General features: G+C 42.6%; 1 pseudogene; it reads left to right on the top strand.

Moving 5' to 3' along the window:
* The first annotated feature begins 303 nt into the window (after window positions 1–303).
* On the top strand, window positions 304–10,617 carry LOC111519404 (annotated as a pseudogene).
* The last annotated feature ends 8,386 nt before the right edge of the window (window positions 10,618–19,003 follow it).

A 19,003-nucleotide genomic window follows, 5' to 3' on the forward strand; every position in this document is an offset into this window, starting at 1 on the left:
TATTTTACGAAATATTAAAGCATATGGTATATTATTGGATATATATGTATATTCATAATATTAATAATAATTGAAACACATTGGCTCACATATGTATGAGAAAAACGAAAATGTATAATTTTCTTTTTCAAATCAAATGATACTGAGGAATGTCTAGCATAAAAAATATTAAATTTTAATCTAGAATTGCCTCTTTTTAATGATATGAAATGAAAAAATAATTGTGTCATAATATTATTCTTCACTTAAAGTAAAAATTAACAATGGTTTTAATATATTAAATAATATATTTGTGTGTATATACAACCTCAACTCATATGGGACTACCCCCTGAATTTAAGCATATTAGTTAGGGGAGGAAAAGAAACTAACAAGGATTTTCTTAGTAGCGGCGAGCGAAAAGAAAATAGTTCAGCACTAAGTCACTTTGTCTTTATGGCAAATGTGAGATGCAGTGTATGGAGCATCAATATTCTAGTATGAGAAATTAATGATTTAAGTCCTTCTTAAATGAGGCCATTTACCCATAGAGGGTGCCTGGACCGTATAACGTTAATGATTACTAGATGGTGTTTCCAAAGAGTCGTGTTGCTTGATAGTGCAGCACTAAGTGGGTTGTAAACTCCATCTAAAACTAAATATAACCATGAGACCGATAGTAAACAAGTACCGTGAGGGAAAGTTGAAAAGAACTCTGAATAGAGAGTTAAATAGTACGTGAAACTGCTTAGAGGTTGAGGCCGATGAACCTGAATATCCATTATGGAAAATTCATCATTAGAGTTTTAATATTTTAATAATATTATAATAATAGTGTGCATTTTTTCCATATAAGGACAGTGTAATCTATTAACATAAACCAAATTTATCATAAAATATGACTTATAGTTTATTTAAATTATTTTGCTTGCATTTTAACATAGAATAAATGTCATTAATTTGATAAAGTGTTGATAGATTTATATGAATACAGTGCGTTAATTTTTCGGAATTATATAATATCATGATTATCATTGATTTTCTGTGTTTATTATATGCACTTGTATGATTAACAATGCGAAAGATTCAGGATACCTTCGGGACCCGTCTTGAAACACGGACCAAGGAGTCTAACATATGTGCAAGTTATTGGGATATAAACCTAATAGCATAATTAACTTGACTAATAATGGGATTAGTTTTTTAACTATTTATAGATAATTAACACAATCCCGGGGCGTGCTATATAGTTATGTATAATGATATTTATATTATTTATATATATATTATATTATTATTATATTATTTATTGTAAACACCTATTTATTAAGTAAAAATTATAAAGATTAGTTTTTATTGGTCGGATTAAATCTTTGGGTTTTGCGCAGATGCAACTTGCTCGTTGCATCGCCGGAAGAGAAGAGAGACGCCGTCTCTCAACCTATCGAGGACTTATCGCTAACAATCGATACTTATTACTAACAATCGATACTTATTACTAACAATCGATACTTATTACTAACAATCGATATATGCATGAGTATTTAACAGCCTTTAAATAATTGGAATCTTACAACTCGGCCGTCCTGACGAGGAATCGACCTCGATTCCAATTGTTAACAATGAAGGGGGTAAATAAGAATCTTAAGTGGCTGGTGTCGCCTTTGTTTGGTTATCAGAAGTGCAATCTTGATCAGGGGCAACCCATAGCTTTAATTTGGAGGCTTCTAGGACACCATCATATGGTAGTTGGGTGATTTGGGAGCCCTCTACATCCCGGATAACATATCGGTCGTTCGGAAGTTTTTTATGAACCACATACGGACCACGATACCGCCTGATAAGCTTTTTGTTCGTGCCTGCCGAAGTATCCACATTCTTAATAACTACGAAATCCCCCTCCTCAAAACTAACGGCAGGGAGGTGATGCTTCGAATAATATTCCGAATTATATTCTTGGGACTTAACAATGTTACGGAAGGCTAATCTCCGGACGTCTACCTCTGAGGCATCGACCTCCTCCGTTCTCTCACCCAACCGTTCGGTTAGTTCATCTACTACCACACCTCGTTGTTCAACACCGAATAGAAGTAAGGAAGCGGCAATTGGTTTGGTTGTGGAGTGGACGGAGTTATTCAATGCAAACTCTATGTTCGGTAGTTGTTGGACCCAATCTGCGTGGTCCACAGGTTCCGTCAGTTTACCCAACATGGGGCCCAACACACGGTTAACCCGCTCGACTTGGCCGTTGGCCCGGGGTGAGGCAGTGGCATTCAGCACATGAATTATATTATTGGCCTTCAGAAATTCTTCAAACTCGGAGGAAGTAAAGCAGGTACCTCGATCACTGATGATTCGGCGGGGTCTACTGTAATTTGCGAAATACTGAGATTCTAATGTCTGGCATACTTCACGTGAATTAGTCGTGGCGGCAGGGTACAGCTTCACAAATTTGATGAATGCGTCAATGACAACCAGAAGATACTTTTTCTTAGAACGTATGGACGGAAGGGGGCCCAAATGGTCAATATGGACGGTATCAAACGGAAGGGGCACTTTCGGAATACTATGTAGCGTGACACGGTGGTCCGAAGCGGACGCGGAGTAGTAGATACACTTGAGGCAATTTTTAATGTAATTGTTAACGTAAGACTTCATACACGGGAACCAGTAATGCTTCTTGATCTGTGCACAACATTTCTCCGTGGCCATATGGCCAAGCTTCTCGTGCACTACTCGTATGACATGATTTACCATTTCGGAAGGGACATAAAGTTGGGGTATACTCGTCGAGGACAGGCGGTACACTACTCCATCTCGCAGTTCGAAATTCGCTATCTCATATTTCTCTAACTCATCTCGGAGTTTGACAATCTCAGGGTCCCGGTTCTGGGTTAACTGCAGTTGGAAGTCAAGGTTTATATCGTCAACGTATGCGGCAGTTTCTATTCTACTTAGAGCATCAGCATGGGGCATACCAACCCCCGAGCGGTGTACAATCGTGTAGTTATAGTTTTCTAACAGCAGGGCCCAGCGAGCAATCTTGGCGGAATGTCCACCATTTCTCAGTGTCAGCGCAAGGGAATTACAATCGGTCACGATTTTGAACGGGATGAACTTAAGGTACGTCTCAAAACGTTTTAAGGAATACACTATAGCTAACGTCTCTAGCTCATAACTGTGTAGTTTCGATTCAGCGGCGGAGGCCATCTTAGAGAAGTAGGACACTGGGTGTAATTTACCGTCTGTTTGTTTCTGGAGGAGCACTGCTCCGAAACCAATTGAACTAGCATCGCAGTGTAACTCTGTTTCAGACTTCGGGTTGTAAATAGATAACACGGGGGATTCGATCAATTTCAACTTCAGTGTTCGGAAGGCTTCAAGACATTCATCGGAGAAGACATAAGGGGTATCTTTTCTTAACAATCGGGACAGCGGACACGCAATCTTAGCGAAACCTGATACAAATCGGCGGAAGTATGAGAATAGGCCTAGGCAACGCTCTAATTCCTTGCTATCCCTTGGAATGGGCAAATCCCGTATCGCCTGAATATGAGCTGGTTTAGGCGTGATACCGGCGGAATTGGCTAAGTAGCCCAAGTACTCTAGTTCCCTATACGCAAAACGGCATTTCGTCAGCTTCAGGCATAGCCCGTTCACTCTTAACACATACAATATTTCCTTCAGAATCTCAAGGTGGGTTTCAAAGTCATGCGACGCGACTAGAATGTCGTCCATATATATCACCAGTTGACCTCGGTTTATAAATTCCTTAAGGACAAAATAAACGAATCTAGCGAACACGGAAGGGCCATTACAAAGTCCGAAGGGCATGCGTACATATTCAAACTGGCCATCAGGGGTTACAAAGGCAGTATATTTGATTGAGTCTGGGTGCATTTTCACATGGTGGAAACCGTTCTTCAAGTCCAAGATAGTGAAGAATGATTTGCCACCCAGATGTTCAATGCAATCATCTAACAGAGGAATCGGAAAATGATCTCGAACTGTAATTTTGTTCAACGGGCGGTAATCTACACACTTTCTTAGGGTGTTGTCCTTTTTGCGTACAGGGACAATCGCGGCAGCGTAAGGGGAACTACTGTGGCGAATAATGCCAGCTTTCAAGAGATCGTCACAAATCTCACGCACCTCGATGCGTTCGTGGTGCGACAGACGGCGGGGGCGGCAGAAAATCGGAGTTTGGCTAGTCAATTCTATTTTCATCTCATAGTTCATGGGCTTGATTAAATCTGGATCAACTTGTACATACGAAGCGGAAATAATAGACTTAAGGGCTGCGGTTTGCTCTTCCCGTAACGCGGGCTCTATATCAAAGTCTAATTCACTGACAGCAGGGAGCTCAATGGAATTTATCGCCATAAGTGCATCGTTCAATGTTTCCGAAGGTACAGCAGAAGTTTTCGCAAGGGGAGAATCAGACAACAATTCGGCAGGCACAATCTCATTCCTATCACACTTTATATCAAAGTCTAATTCACTGACAGCAGGGAGCTCAATGGAATTTATCGCCATAAGTGCATCGTTCAATGTTTCCGAAGGTACAGCAGAAGTTTTCAAAAGGGGAGAATCAGACAACAATTCGGCAGATGCAATCTCATTCCTATCATACGGCAGTATCACTCTCTCTTCCATAAATATGTCAAAGGACTTCAGAACACCAGTAAGTTTTGGATTTATACCTTTAGTCTGTTTATTCATGAGTATCAACGATTCTTTTTCATATTTCAGTTCTTTCAGTTTACATAGTCTAATATTAATTTTATACAGAAGATCTCTACCTATAATCATCGGCAGTTCAGTTGCTTGGTTCGTCAGGACTTCAAACGTATGTATTATCTGTGTGTTGCGGAGGCGAACCCTACACTGAACTTGGCCTAAGGACAGAAGTTGGCTATTTCCTAGGCCACGGCAGTTCAAAGTACGGGGGCTAAGACGGCAGTTGGAGGGGACTTCAGATTCACGGATAAAGCTCTTTGGGCTGCCCGAATCAAGGAGAGAAAACATATCTATAAATTTCCTATCTTGCACTTCATCACAAACAAAAGCAACACTCACCAGTTGTAAATGGTCTAGTCGATCTCCCGCTTCATCAGCGGCGGCGGCAGTGATGTTGGTGGCATTCCCAATTCGAGACGGGCAGTTCTTGTAGATGTGGCCCACTATGCCACACTTGAAACACGAATTCGGCGGTCTTATTGGTTTCGGGCATTGACTCTTGTAATGCCCCCATCCTGAGCAGTTGAAACATCTGGTCTCACTCGTAGCGGTGCCCGACGATTTGTTTCCAGGCGCCACGGCAGTTGTTGTTGACTGCGCCTTCACGCTGTTGCTCTGTCGGGAGGCAGCGGCCTGCATACGGAGGCGTTCGTAACGTTCCAGTAAGGGCTTCAGTTCGGCCACCGTCCGGGCTGAGTACAGCATGCCGACTCGAGTAGAATTGTCCCGCAATCCATCAATTATCAGGTCGACCAGCTCGTTCTCCGGTATCGGAGCATTCATGGCAATCTCCTGCATCTCGATTGCGAATCTCAAACATCCCTCGCCTGCCTTGATGCGCCGGCCACGCAGAGCGTGGTACACTTCCTCGACGCTACACGAGCGTCCAAATTCTCGCAAGAGGATTGCTTTTAATTCTTCGTAGCTGTGCACCGATACCGTGCGCAGCAGCACCGCCGCCGTACCTTCCAGCATGCGACGGCATGCGATCAAACGTAGGCGGTCGTTCAACTGCAGAATTCCAAATGCGTCTTCCAGGTCATTCAGCCATTTCTTCACGTCATATGCGTTATCCGCTGAAAATCGAGCCACCATGCTCTCAATGACACTCACGTCACTGACTTGCTGCCTCGGTGCTTGGAATTCGTCAATCCCTTGCTGCAGCTTGAGGATCTGATGCTGCAGCTGTAGCAACTCATGTTGTTTCTGCAGCGTCGCTAGTTGCTCATCCAGGCTGCGGGAGGCGGAAGTGGCCGGTGTGATGGCGGCCGCGGAAGTCGGTCCGGGGGGTACTAGAGGTACTAGAGCGGGCATCTCTTCACATGGCTCCGCGTCGAGACCGGTGACGGGGGCGGCGAGCAAGGCCGCAACCCGCATGGCAGACATATAGTCGGCGGGCACAGCATCCGCAGGTACAGTGGATGTGGCAGCGGCGGCAGGTACCGTAATGGATGCGGCGGCAGCGGCAGCGGGTACAGCAATGGCAGCGGGTGCAGCGGCGGCAGCGGTGGTGGGTACGACAGTGGCAGCGGGTACAGCAGTGGCAGCGGGTGCAGAGGCGGCAGCAGCGGCAGTCTGCCGAGGTGGCTTGTAAGCGGCGGGCACAGCAGCGGCGTGTGCAGCAAGGGCGAGTATGACGGCAGTTGGGCCAGCAGGGGCGAGTGTGACAGCGGTTAGCCCAGCAGGGGCGGATGCAGCAGCGGCGGGCCCGGCAGGGGCGGATGCAGCGGCGGCGGGCCCAGCAGGGGCGGATGCAGCAGCGGCGGGCCCAGCAGGGGCGGATGCAGCAGCGGCGGGCCCGGCAGGGGCGGATGCAGCGGCGGCGGGCCCAGCAGGGGCGGATGCAGCAGCGGCGGGCCCAGCAGGGGCGGATGCGGTAGCAGTCGGCCCAGCAGGGGCGGATGCAGCAGTGGTTGGCCCAGCAGGGGCGTATGCAGCAGCGGAGGGCCCGGCAGGGGCGGATGCAGCAGCGGCGGGCCCAGCAGGGGCGGATGCAGCGGCGGCGGGCCCAGCAGGGGCGGATGCAGCAGCGGCGGGCCCAGCAGGGGCGTGTGTGGTAGCAGTTGGCCCAGCAGGGGCGTGTGCGGTAGCAGTTGGCCCAGCAGGGGCGTATGCAGCAGGGGCGGGCCCAGCAGGGGCGGATGCGGCAGCAGTTGGCCCGGCAGGGGTGAGCATGTCAGTCGTTGGCCCGGCAGGGGCGAATGTGGCATCAGTTAGCCCAGCAGGGGCTCGTATAGCAGCAGTTGGCCCGGCGGGGGCGAGCATGTCAGCGGTTGGCCCGGCAGGGGCGAATATGTCAGCCGTTGGCCCGGCAGGGGCGAATGTGGCATCAGTTAGCCCAGCAGGGGCTCGTATAGCAGCAGTTGGCCCGGCGGGGGCGAGCATGTCAGCGGTTGGCCCAACCTGGGCGAGTACGGCAGCAGCGTGCCCAGCAGGAGCAAGTGTGGCGGCAGTTGGCCCAGCCGCGGCGGGCCCGGCAGGGGCAAGTATGTCCGCAGTTGGCCCAGCAGCGGCGGGCCCGGCAGGGGCGAGTATGTCGGCAGTTGGCACAGCGGCTCTCGGTACTGCAGCGGCGGCTCCAGTGGCCGCCGGTACTGCAGCGGGAGTCAAAGCAGTGGGTGCGCCAGCAGCGGTGGGCGTGGAGGCGGCCGTTCTCGATGTGGAACGTGTGGCGTGCCGTGTCCCGAAATATGTATCCTTTCGGGTGGTCATCCCACTTCTGAGTTGTAAACACCTATTTATTAAGTAAAAATGATAAAGATTAGTTTTTATTGGTCGGATTAAATCTTTGGGTTTTGCGCAGATGCAACTTGCTCGTTGCATCGCCGGAAGAGAAGAGAGACGCCGTCTCTCAACCTATCGAGGACTTATCGCTAACAATCGATACTTATTACTAACAATCGATACTTATTACTAACAATCGATACTTATTACTAACAATCGATATATGCATGAGTATTTAACAGCCTTTAAATAATTGGAATCTTACATTATATATATATTTATATTATTTATCTTATTTATATCTCTAACTGGAACGTACCTTGAGCATATATGCTGTGACCCGAAAGATGGTGAACCATACTTGATCAGGTTGAAGTCAGGGGAAACCCTGATGGAAGACCGAAACAGTTCTGACGTGCAAATCGATTGTCAGAATTTAGAATAGGGGCGAAAGACCAATCGAACCATCTAGTAGCTGGTTCCTTCCGAAGTTTCCCTCAGGATAGCTGGTGCATTTAAATGTTATATAAAATAATCTAATCTGGTAAAGCGAATGATTAGAGGCCTTAGGGTCGAAACGATCTTAACCTATTGTCAAACTTTAAATGTCTAAGAACCTTAACTTTCTTGATATGAAGTTTAAGGTTATGATATATTGTGCCCAGTGGGCCACTTTTGGTAAGCAGAACTGGCGCTGTGTTAACAACTCATACAGAAACCATGAAAGGCGTTGGTTGCTTAATACAGCAGGACGGTGATCATGGAAGTCGAAATCCGCTAAGGAGTGTGTAACAACTCACCTGCCGAAGCAACTAGCCCTTAAAATGGATGGCGCTTAAGTTGTATACCTATACATTACCGCTAAAGTAGATGATTTATATTATTTATAATATAAATTTTGAAACTTTAGTGAGTAGGAAGGTACAATGGTGTGCTTAGAAGTGTTTAACGTAAGCCTGCATGGAGCCATTGGTACAGATCTTGGTGGTAGTAGCAAATAATCGAATGAGACCTTGGAGGACTGAAGTGGAGAAGGGTTTCGTGTGAACAGTGGTTGATCACGAGTTAGTCGGTCCTAAGTTCAAGGCGAAAGCCGAAAATTTTCAAGTTTTAAAAATGTCAAATGAAATAATAAATAATAAAACACTTGAATAATTTTGAACGAAAGGGAATACGGTTCCAATTCCGTAACCTGTTGAGTATCCGTTTGTTATTAAATATGGGCCTCGTGCTCATCCTGGCAACAGGAACGACCATAAAGAAGCCGTCGAGAGGTATCGGAAGAGTTTTCTTTTCTGTTTTATAGCCGTACTACCATGGAAGTCTTTCGCAGAGATATATGGTAGATGGGCTAGAAGAGCATGACATATACTGTTGTGTCGATATTTTCTCCTCGGACCTTGAAAATTTATGGTGAAGAGTCTCTAGTCGATAGAATAATGTAGGTAAGGAAAGTCGGCAAATTAGATCCGTAACTTCGGGATAAGGATTGGCTCTGAAGATTGAGATAGTCGGGCTTGATTGGGAAACAATAACATGGTTTATGTGCTCGTTCTGGGTAAATAGAGTTTCTATCATTTATGATAGTTATTTGTTCCCCGGATAGTTAGTTACGTAGCCAATTGTGGAACTTTCTTGCTAAAATTTTTAAGAATACTAATTTTTAATTAGTTCTTTTAAATTATAACGATTATCAATTAACAATCAATTCAGAACTGGCACGGACTTGGGGAATCCGACTGTCTAATTAAAACAAAGCATTGTGATGGCCCTAGCGGGTGTTGACACAATGTGATTTCTGCCCAGTGCTCTGAATGTCAAAGTGAAGAAATTCAAGTAAGCGCGGGTCAACGGCGGGAGTAACAATGAATAAAAAAAAAAAAAAAAAAAAAAAAAAAAAAATAGCCAAATGCCTCGTCATCTAATTAGTGACGCGCATGAATGGATTAACGAGATTCCTACTGTCCCTATCTACTATCTAGCGAAACCACAGCCAAGGGAACGGGCTTGGAATAATTAGCGGGGAAAGAAGACCCTTTTGAGCTTGACTCTAATCTGGCAGTGTAAGGAGACATAAGAGGTGTAGAATAAGTGGGAGATATTATTCTTTGTGTTTGATATCGCCAATGAAATACCACTACTCTTATTGTTTCCTTACTTACGTGATTAAATGGAACGTGTATCATTTCCTAGCCATTATACGGATATATTTATTATATCTTATGGTATTGGGTTTTGATGCAAGCTTCTTGATCAAAGTATCACGAGTTTGTTATATAATCGCAAACAAATTCTTTAATGAGAGAGTGCTTTTATGTATTTTTAATTTGAAATATTTGGTATAACTCCAATTACTCAGGTATGATCCAATTCAAGGACATTGCCAGGTAGGGAGTTTGACTGGGGCGGTACATCTCTCAAATAATAACGGAGGTGTCCCAAGGCCAGCTCAGTGCGGACAGAAACCACACATAGAGCAAAAGGGCAAATGCTGACTTGATCTCGGTGTTCAGTACACACAGGGACAGCAAAAGCTCGGCCTATCGATCCTTTTGGTTTAAAGAGTTTTTAACAAGAGGTGTCAGAAAAGTTACCATAGGGATAACTGGCTTGTGGCGGCCAAGCGTTCATAGCGACGTTGCTTTTTGATCCTTCGATGTCGGCTCTTCCTATCATTGTGAAGCAAAGTTCACCAAGCGTTGGATTGTTCACCCATGCAAGGGAACGTGAGCTGGGTTTAGACCGTCGTGAGACAGGTTAGTTTTACCCTACTAATGACAAAACGTTGTTGCGACAGCATTCCTGCGTAGTACGAGAGGAACCGCAGGTACGGACCAATGGCACAATACTTGTTCGAGCGAACAGTGGTATGACGCTACGTCCGTTGGATTATGCCTGAACGCCTCTAGTTTTAGTTGGAAATTAGTCGTCTTTGCTGCTTCGCGTCGTTTCGTCTTTCGTCTTTTTGCAACCGATTTCGCTCGTCTCTTCGGTTCGACTGCCCGACTTTCGCTCGTCTTTAGCTCAATTCGCCCCGCTCAGCAGAGTTGCCAGACCCAATCCCACAACTCGGCCATCCTAGTATGCATTCGCCTCGAATGCATCCTGGTCGTCTATGTCACAGGGAACCCACGGCTTCATATAGGCAGCGCAAGTCGTAGTTCGCCTAGGACCATCGTTAAACAATGTATTTTTGACCACGTCGTATGTATCTCTGGCCTTTACCATGGTAATGCGGTACGGACCTAAATATTTTGGCTTCAGCTTCAAACCTCCTCCAAGTTGGGTTCTTTTAATAGCTGCCAGATCACCGACTTTGTATATGGAAGCAGGTCTGCGACGTAAGTTGAAAATGGTCTTTTACTATTACCTTGTTTATTCTTCTGTAGTCAATGCACAGAAGTGGAGTGCCATCGCGTTTTTTTACTAATACGACCGGACTGCTGAATTCAGACTCGGATTGTACTATTATTTCGTCTTTCAGCCACTGATCGACTTGGTCATCGATTATGCACCGTTCAGCAAAAGCGAATCTGCGTGGTCTCGAATAAATTGGACTATCGTCTTTTAAAACAATACGCATTTCAACATTTGTCGATTTTAACTTTTCCGGCTTATAGTTTTTGATAAGTTCGTTCACTTCGCACTTTGTACTTTTCGATGCATTTGAGTCAATGTCAATTTCGTCGTTTTCGACCTTTATTCTCATTACCGAACTTGATTCCGTTTCATCATTATATTTCCCGATTTGTACGCCATCGCGATTGATTTTTATTTCGGCTTGCTTACAAAAGTCTTCTCCCAAAATCACTTCATGATCTAGGAATTCAGATGATACCACTAAAAAAACCAAATTAAACTGTTCTTGGCTTACGCAAAGCCTTCCCGTAAACGAACCGATAGGTACCACTCTCTTTTTATCTCCGAAACCGTATAGAACTTTATCAACTTTAGCGAGCTTAGGTTTTTTCAAACGATTATAAATTGTTTCCGTTACGATATTATATTTGCTACCAGTATCAAGCAAGGTTATACACTTTTCATTGTTGATTGATACTTCTTTACACATAAACATATGATCAGCTGATATTTTATTAGTATTACGAACATCTGTGCTATTTTCAGGCTTTTTATTTGGACAGTCTTTTGCTATGTGACCAAAATTATTGCAACCAAAACACTTTCTTCCTTTACTCTTATTGTCACAATTCTCAGATATATGTCCTTTTTGCCCACAGTTATAGCATTTTATACCACTTTCTTTATTTTCGTATTTCATTACACTTTCTTTTTGATTTGAACGTTCTTAGACTCACATTTTTGATTACTTGACTTTTCCCGCATTTTTTCATAACATTTTATTTTCTCTTTAAACTCTTTTAGGTTATTAGCATTGTACAATATTGCTTTGTTCATACTCAAGTCATTAATTCCGTCAATTACATGCTGCATAAGAGCACTGTTCTCTATATTACCCCGTGATGCCATCTCTTTCATTTTCAACAAATATTCTTGAACACTTTCACCTTTCTTTATTTTCCGTTCTGACAATTGTTTATGTAACTCCGCGCTATTTATTACTGTTTTAAATTCATTTAAAAGTGATTCTTTCAATGTCGACCAATTTTTAATTCCGCGTTCACTCAGAATAAACATTTTAGCAAGTCCTTTAATAGCTCTTTTAGCAAAAACAAATTTTTGTAAACTATCCCATTGCATCAAGTCAGCCATGTCTTCGAAATCCTCAATCCATACTTCAACTGATAAATTTTCATCGCCATGGAAAGGTCGTAAAGAGTCTTCAACGTCCCGAAAACTCAAAGCGAACCTCGGTGGTGGCATGTTGACATTCACTGCACCTTGCGTATCAATATTGTTGGCCACGACTGTAGAGTTTGCCCTATTCGTTTTGTTTCGCATATTTTCGTTTGTTGCAGCTGTTCTAAAATTCGTTTCGTCGCTCACTACTGACAACATTTCGTCTTCGTCTTGCATATTGCCTACATCTCCATCTCTTTTGCACTCATCGTCGTCATCTTCGTTTTGATCATTCTCTGTGTCAAGGTCAGTTAGCAAATTTACAGCTTGCAAATTGCGAAATAAATGGGAAGTTAGATTCGATTTATCATGCGATAAACCCAAAACGTTACAAATAATCACTAAATCGTTATTTGTTAAATTCTTTTCCACATAAGACACTTTACTTTTATATAAATCGCTGTTGCAATCAAAATCAAACCCTTCAAACTTTCTTAGTCTTTGGCGATTTGCACGATCGCCTTCTTCTTCGTATATAAACTTGTGAAATAATGTAATATTAGATTTCTTTTCAGTTTTCAGTGCCTCTTGCACATTCACAAAGTCTTCAAGTTTGCTCATAGTTCTTTCTCTTACGCACACACACTAATATTGTACATACAAATATGTATATGTATATATACGTCGTTTGCCACGTCACCAGATAACTGTGGTATTCAAACACTTTCGCGTCGTTCGTTGAAAACTTTTTCACCGTTTCTTTGCCGCTTTTTCGTCGTTAGCCGCCAATTTTTCGTCGTTTGATGCTAATTCTTATTCGTTTTCGCGCTGTTTTTTTTTTCTGGTCGTTTGATTCCACTGTTGCGTCGTTTTGTGTATGTTTGTCTCTTTCTCACTCACTGATCTTACTTTTTTACTTCTTTATAAGTTGAGCCATGCCTTCTTTGTAGGTTGAGTCATGCCTATTTTGTAGGTTGAGTCCCCATATTTGTAGGAATTTGTCCTATTTAATATATTTATTTGTAGTATTTTAGTTTATTTTAATGTAAAACTATTTATTTGATTATTTTAATTAGATTTAGTTGGAAATTAGTCGTCTTTGCTGCTTCGCGTCGTTTCGTCTTTCGTCTTTTTGCAACCGCTTTCGCTCGTCTCTTCGGTTCGACTGCCCGTCTTTCGCTCGTCTTTAGCTCAATTCGCCCCGCTCAGCAGAGTTGCCAGACCCAATCCCACAGTAATCACTTAAGTCATGTTAATTCGGAAAAACTATTGAATACAAAAACTTCCACCTGGCTTAAACCAAGTTCAAACGAGATATTTATCATTTCAAACATTCCTCAAGAAATAATAAAAACCCCTATCTTTGAGATACTTCCTTATCCAGACGAGAATAAAAATATTTTGACAGAAAATTCATACGATAAATACTATTTTAATAACAACACTTTGTTCAATAAAAACACAAAACAAATAGAAACTAACGAATGTATAATAGGCATTTTAAACCAAATCCCAACCATTTGTAAATACACTAAGACATATAAGAATTTTCAAACTAATTACATTGAACCAAACATAATTGTAACATGGAATCTACCAAAAACTAAACTTAATCAAAATTGCGTAAACAACGAATTAATAATAGAAGGCAATAACATAATAAAATTTACGATTGTGCCTTACAACTGTAAACTCTCTAGTTTTTAAAGTAATTAATCCCTTGGGATTGTCTTTATATTTCCGGATTTTATTTATTTTCAAATTAAGTGCACATGCGGTCTTATTGACTATCTTCAAGATCTTCAATCCTGACATTTGATCGACCTCGATCATACAATTCAACAAACATACAACATACAATATACATATATACAATACATACAATATACATATAAATACTGCTCATCAAATACATATTACAAACAGAAACTCACAGTTTTATCACACGCATGCATCCACGGCTTGAGTCGGGCTGATTCTAAGATACCTTTGTAGGGCAATTGAGTAAGTTGACAATCGTCAATATCAGTGACTTCGTAACGGTCATTTGGAAGAACTCGATTTATCTTATAAGGACCACGGTATTTAGGAGCGAACTTTTTGCGCGACCCGGGAGTGACATCTACATTGCGAATGGCAACAAAATCATTGACTCTATAGGATAATGGTGCCCTATGCCTTAAGGCGTACCGCTTTTCATTGCGCTCCTGCGATAATTGAATTTTCGCACTTGCCTCTTGCCTAGTGGCCTCAAGGTTACAGTGGTTTTCTGAACTAAATTTCTCGTCAAGATACTCGGTTAATTCGTCTACTAAGGGGCCTCGCTGATCGCAACCAAACAACAACATTGACGGAGTTTTACCGGTACTACACTGCACTGAGTTATTAATAGAGAACTCGACACGATTAACTAATTTATACCAATCGGCTTGGGCTAAAGGTTCTGACAGCTTTCCCAACATTGGGGTCAACACACGGTTCACACGTTCGACCTGCCCATTGGCTTGAGGGGTAGCAGTCGCTACTTTAATGTGGTCAATATTTCGATTTTCTACAAACTCAGCAAACTCAAACGACGTAAAACACGTACCTCTGTCGGATATAACTCTTCTTGGTCGGCTATAATAATCAAAATATTTTTCTAACGCGGCGGTTACTTCTTTGGTACTAGTGGAATTTACGGGATACAATTTGACAAACTTTGTAAATGCGTCAATCACTACCAAAAGGTGCTTTCTTTTTGATGTAACACTCGGTAAGGGACCTAAGTGGTCAACATGGATAGTATCAAATGGAATCGGACTTTTCGGAATACTATGCAAGGTTCTATTATGTATAGTTCTTGGAACACTATGTAGAATACACGGCACACAATCTTTTATAAACGACTCAACCTTTGGATTCATCAATGGGAACCAGTACTTTTCTTTCAAATTGTTTACACATTTCTCAACGCCTAAGTGACCTAGTTTCTCGTGACACCTTCTTATTAATTCCCCTTGCATGCGAGCCGGTGCATACAAACACAGTCTTTCCTTAGCATTTCTTTTGTACACTATACCATCTATTAACTCAAATCCAACATCATTGCATTTTTCTAAATTTTCTCTTAGTTTACGGATATCCGGATCTCTTATTTGTTCTGACTGCAATAATAAATCAACATCTTGCGGAGACGCACCCACTACACCAACCACGTTTGCCGACTCATTTCGATCGAGCTGGTCACTTCTTTCAATTTGGTTACTCAATCTCGGATCAACAGAACTTTCATTTAAAGAAACGCAAGGTTTATTTTTAACCAGTTTTAACCGACTTCTTTCTAAACATAGCTCACACGGTCTGAAACAACTCTTCGCTAAATGAACACACGGGTTTGTCCCAAACGGTCCTAAATAATTCTTCCCTAAAGGAGCACATGGTTCTATTTTACACTGGTTTATCTCACACGAGTCTATCTTACACGGGTTTTTCTCAAACGGGTCTATCTTACACGGGTTTTTCTCACACAGGTCTATCTCACACGGTTTTGTGTCAAACGGTTTTATCTCACACGGTTTTATCTCACACGGGTCTGTCTCACACGGTTTTGTCTCAAACGGTTTTATCTCACAAGGCTTTATCTCACACGGTTTTATCTCACACGATTCTGAACAACTCTGTTTTAAAACGGCATACGGTCTAATCGAATCTCTACTAACCTCATTTTTCTCTGAGGGGACACACGGTTCTATAAAATCGCTTTCAAACTCAGGCGATTTAACTAACTCACATGAGTTATCATCTTGAATGGCACACAGTTTGGTCAAATCTCTACCAGACTCACACAGTTTAACGCAACTTTCCTCAAAAGTAATATGCGGTTCACAAGGTTCAATTGGGGCATTCTGGTCTCTCTTCACTAATAAATCGCAAGGATCAAAATCACCTTCTACAATATGCTCTAACAACTCGGTTTGCCGACTTAATGCGTCTACATGGCCCATGTTTGAACCGGGTCTGTGAGCAATGGTATAATCAAAGTTTTCCAATTCCAACGACCACCGCGCAATGCGGGGATTTATTGATTTTTTACTCAAGGTTTGGACCAATGAATTACAATCGGTAACGATCAAAATGGTCTGTGTTCTAAATAAACGCGAAATCGGCGCACGGCATATATTATGGCCAAAGTTTCAAGCTCAAAACTGTGATAACGGGACTCGGCGGCTGTCGCCTTACGGGAATAATAAGAGACTGGATGCATTTTACCATCAGTCTGTCTTTGCATCAAAGAGGCACCAAAGCCATTTGAACTGGCGTCAGTATGCAACTCAGTTTCGTAGTTAGGGTTAAAGATAGCTAATACGGGCGGACTGGATAAGGCGGATCTTAATGTAAGAAATACATTTTTAGCGGTTTTGTTCATCGGAAATGGACCACCTTGTTTAAGCAACTCAGTTAACGGTTTAGCTATGCGGGAGAAATTCGGAACAAATTTGCGAAAATAAGAGAATAAGCCTAAGCACGAGTGTAACGCTGTGCTGTTAAGTGGTTCTGGGTATTCTTGAATAGCTTTTAAATGTGTATTATTTGGTAAAATTCCCTTTTCACTGACTTCATATCCTAAATAATCTATGCTCTTCTGTAGGAAAATGCTTTTCTTCAAATTGAGCTCTAAATTGTACTGAATAAAACGATCTAACAGTTTTGCCAACAACTTAAGATGCTGATCTACGGTGCGGGTGGCAAGAATAATGTCGTCCATATATACTACAAGTTCTCGATCTCTAATCATATCACTAAGTATGTTCGATATAAATCTCTGAAATACAGCTGGTCCGTTCTTTAGACCAAAAGGCATTCTCAGATATTCGAACTGCCCATCGGGTGTAACGAATGCTGTGTATTTAATTGAATCCTCTTCCATGCCTACATGGTAAAAGCCACTTTTCAAATCTATGACGGAGAAAACGGTCTTGCTCTCCAGGTATTCTAGGCAATCTTCTATCAAAGGCAATGGAAATTATCCCTCACAGTCTTCTTATTTAAACCTCGATAATCAACGCACATTTGTATATTGCCATCCTTTTTTCGCACTAGGACGATGGCGGACGCATAGGGGGAGTTGCTTGGTCGGATTACATTATTGGCTAACAACTCACTAACCGTTTTAGAAACGATTCCTCTTTCATAATATGATAACCTTCTAGGACTACTATGAAATGGTGTTGTATCTGTCAGACATATTCTCATCATATATTTAACGCAATCTAAATGCGGCATCAACGCTCTACTGGCAAAACTTACTGGGCTTCCGGAATCTAATAGGGCAAAAATATTATTAACATCAGTGCATCCCCCTTTACAAGATATTCTTAAACTTACTAATTGAATAAATGACTTATCATCAATGGTGTCCGGGTCTTCACTAGAGCTCATGGCGGCGATCTGGGTTCGCATTGGACAATTCCGGTACTGATGGCCCACTTTGAAGCACCGATAACAACTTCCTTTTGGTCTCTCCGGGTGTGGACAGTCAAACATTAAGTGACCAATCTGGCGGCAATTGAAACATCTCTTATCCTTTGCAGCAGGCGTAATGGCCTGCGCACGGTCTGAAGTCTGACGAGCCTGAGGAACGTAGTTTTTGGCTGGTGGCTGAACTGTTTGAAAACGCATCATCTTCTCTCGCAATTCGTTCAGAGAAGTACAATAATACAAAGGAGCTGACAATCCGGTTCGATCTTGTAGTCCGTCAACAATGTATTTGACCACATCGGTGTCTTCAAAATTGCCCTGCTGAGCAATATTTCGCATAATGATGAAATACTGCAAGAGTGACTCTCCTTTGCCAATTGAGCGCTTCCTCATCTGGTTAGCAATCTCGTAGTTTGTCATTTGTAGGCCAAATACCTTCACAAGGGCATCCTTCAGCTCGCTCCAGGTTGTAGTCTTTTCATATGTCATGTATGCTTTAGCAGATCCCTCCAGCAGTCGGTTGCCCAACGACCAACATTGGGCATCACTCAGTACATACACTGTTGCTGCTTTCTCCAGCTCACGAATCCATACGTGAATGGACAGATCACCATCACCAGAGAATTTAGGTACAGTAGTTTCGACATCTTTCAAGTTCATGCGGCAATTATATTCCGGTCCGCTTAAGTTCTCCTCCAGCTCCATAACACGTGTTTTTAGCTCCGCCAGATTTTTACGTGCTGTATACAATTCGATGCTACTAAGAATCGAAGCCAATTCGTCGGTTTCGCTCGCTTGTGCGCCTTCACAAACATGCACGTTCGTGTCTGGCCCTACAGGGGTCTCACGAGACATCGTCGGCAACTGGTTAGCACCCACTTGATCCGTACTTGGCTGCTCAATGTTTCCCACGCCGCGCTGCTCAATAAGAGGCTCCGGACCAACATCCACAAGTTGTCCGGCGAGCACATTTGCAGACACTGCTGGGCTGACTGCCTGCTCTTCGGGTACATCACTCTCTCCAGACTGATTCTGTGCCATGACTGCTTTTACCAATGCTCGCAATTGGTAAATTGACGCTTCTTTGTCGCAAGGTACTTCCTTGGCCGCTAGCAACTCAAACAATGCTGTTTTGTCTTATTTAATAATCTCGGTGTATTTCATGAAAATACGTTCTTTAGGGCAAACTCCACACCTGATTTGTAAACTCTCTAGTTTTTAAAGTAATTAATCCCTTGGGATTGTCTTTATATTTCCGGATTTTATTTATTTTCAAATTAAGTGCACATGCGGTCTTATTGACTATCTTCAAGAGAGTGTAAAATTGATTCAGCCATTAAAC

This window comes from Drosophila willistoni, unplaced genomic scaffold (genome assembly GCF_018902025.1).
Source record: "Drosophila willistoni isolate 14030-0811.24 unplaced genomic scaffold, UCI_dwil_1.1 Seg74.1, whole genome shotgun sequence".
NCBI classification, from domain to species: domain Eukaryota; kingdom Metazoa; phylum Arthropoda; class Insecta; order Diptera; family Drosophilidae; genus Drosophila; species Drosophila willistoni.